Consider the following 2,373-nt stretch of genomic DNA (forward strand, 5'->3'; position numbering starts at 1 on the left):
CCTCGCGTATTAATATAACAGATTGTCGCTTACTCATATGTTAGTGTTTGGCCGAGCTTCTCCTTCGATTTGTGGTGTGCGCCTTGATCTTGTGACAGAAAGGGGAGGGACCTACAGTTTTACGCCGACTCCGAACGGCGATTGTATTTTTATGAGAAGCTGTTTTTCATGGCAGGAATACACTCGGAGGTTTGCCATTGCCTGCCAAGGGGCGACCGCTGTTACGAAAAACCCTTTTTTCTACATTTTTTTGCGATGTTGCTTTGACCAGGGCTTGAAGTCAGGCGTGCGGAGTGGAAGGTGCTTACCACTACACCACAGCGGCCGCATATTATACATACATCATTTTTAAATAAGTGGCAACCCCACTTAAACAAAAATAAAAAAAAAATATTTCACATGCAGAGACCATATCCTTTTACTTGGTACCTCAGCTTTTAGTCCAACAATCGGTGAAGATCTGATAATTTTTAAAAAGTGGCAGCCCTACTCAAAAAGTAATACATTACTGAACATCTAAACATATTTTAGACAGGTGGCAACCTTATAGGTATGTAAAGTAATAAAGATAATATTCCTATCGTTACAGACTATACTCAAAAATCTCGTCTAAATCCGTAGCTTTTGAGATTAGCGTGTTCAGGGAATCCCGACTTTCTTTTTAACTATGCATAGAAGATACTAATTTTTAAATAGGTGGCAACCCTACTAAAAAAAAAATAAAGTTTTTGTACATGCGCAGGCCATGCCCCTTCATTTTATATCTGATTTTGGAACCCAACGAACGGCGAAAATCTTTTTACTTTTTATTAGAGGGCAACCCTACCCAGAAAAATAATCCATTATTGCACATCTAGAAGCCAAGTTTTTACGTTTGACAGCGACGGTGCAGAACTGATGCCTACGCTTATTATGATTGTATATAGTAATTTTATCAACACGTGGCACCCTATTAAAAAAATAAAACATTTGTGCTTTTCTAGTGGCCCATCCCTTTCATTTGACACCTCAACTTTTGTAATCCAGCGAACGGTGCGGTCTAATATTTTTCTAGACAGGTGGCAACCCTATCAAAATTCTAAATGAAAAATGTCACTCTCCCATCGATGCAAAGTATATTGGAGAAAATCTCGCCAAAATCCGTTCAGTAGTTTTCGAGATTACCGCGTACAAAGAATCTCGACTTTCCTTTATACTATGTATAGATGCAAGCTTTTGATGGCTCCAAGCCCTAGTATTGGGGTCTTGGCAGTATAAGTTACAAGCAATCCTGAGTTGTACATGCTGAAAAAACTAGAGATAGCGTTAGGCATATATTATATCTTATACGTGGCTACGTGGCTTTTACCTAATTAAAGGCCAGACTTGTAACTATAGACATCGGGTACCTAGTAATTGTATGATGGCAACTGTTCGATTTAGGCGTTACCAAAAGCATATTGTCGTTGCAAAACACTGATCTCAAAGTGCAACCCTGTCGGTGGTCTGATATTTGACGAAGGATTGAAGGAGATCAAAAACCGGCACATACAAATAAGATCCCGTTCACTGTTTTTCACATCATTCCAAATTTTCGCCGAGAAAGCAGCGGGTGCAAAGGCACCAATTTGAAACGTAAAAAGTTAAGACTCCTGCAAACATAACTGAGCCAAAAGTGGTCAAAGTCTTCGTTTTTCGGTGTCATCGTCATTGGCCATCAAGTGTACGTACTTTTATCGTCATCGTCCATTAAATGTGCATATTTTCGTGGTTATTGTCATCGTCTATCAACTGTGCGGACATTTTCATCGTCATCGTCCATCATATTTATTTAGTCCTCGTCCATCAACCGTATGCAGTCTCGTTGAGTTCACCATCACCGTCCATCAAAGAAGTCGCCATCGGCATCTTCATCGTCAGAGGCTCGTTTTTGTCGTCATCAAGGCTATTTTTCCAACGCAAATTGGCCATAATTTGTAAAATCATACACGCAAGTTTTAATTGGAATAAATAATTCATATTCCATTGTATTTCTAAAACTAAAAATTGTCTTTGTCATCCACAAAAAGTTTTCAAATTGCTTTTGTCTCTGTTGCCGTTTGCGTGTGTGTGCGTTGCCGTAAGGAAGTAAGTGGCCGTTAAATCAGACAAGCCGTTAGTTGGAATTCTACTGCTTATAGAAGACTGGAAGTTTGCCGTATGGAAAAACAGTTTATCAAGCCACATCGCAAATAAGCACGTACAGTTTTTCTTTCTTGAAGACTCTGCGACTTGTACAGGGTTTTAAGCAGACTTTGTGAGAAATAGCACACGTACATACATCTGCACGTACGTTTTTTTGAAAAGCGTTTTTTAGTTGTGCTAACGTAACTTCGCGAATATTCTGCGACAAAT

Source organism: Rhagoletis pomonella, unplaced genomic scaffold (assembly GCF_013731165.1).
Source record: "Rhagoletis pomonella isolate Grant_MI unplaced genomic scaffold, Rhpom_1.0 Rhpom_scaffold_00009, whole genome shotgun sequence".
Classification (NCBI taxonomy): domain Eukaryota; kingdom Metazoa; phylum Arthropoda; class Insecta; order Diptera; family Tephritidae; genus Rhagoletis; species Rhagoletis pomonella.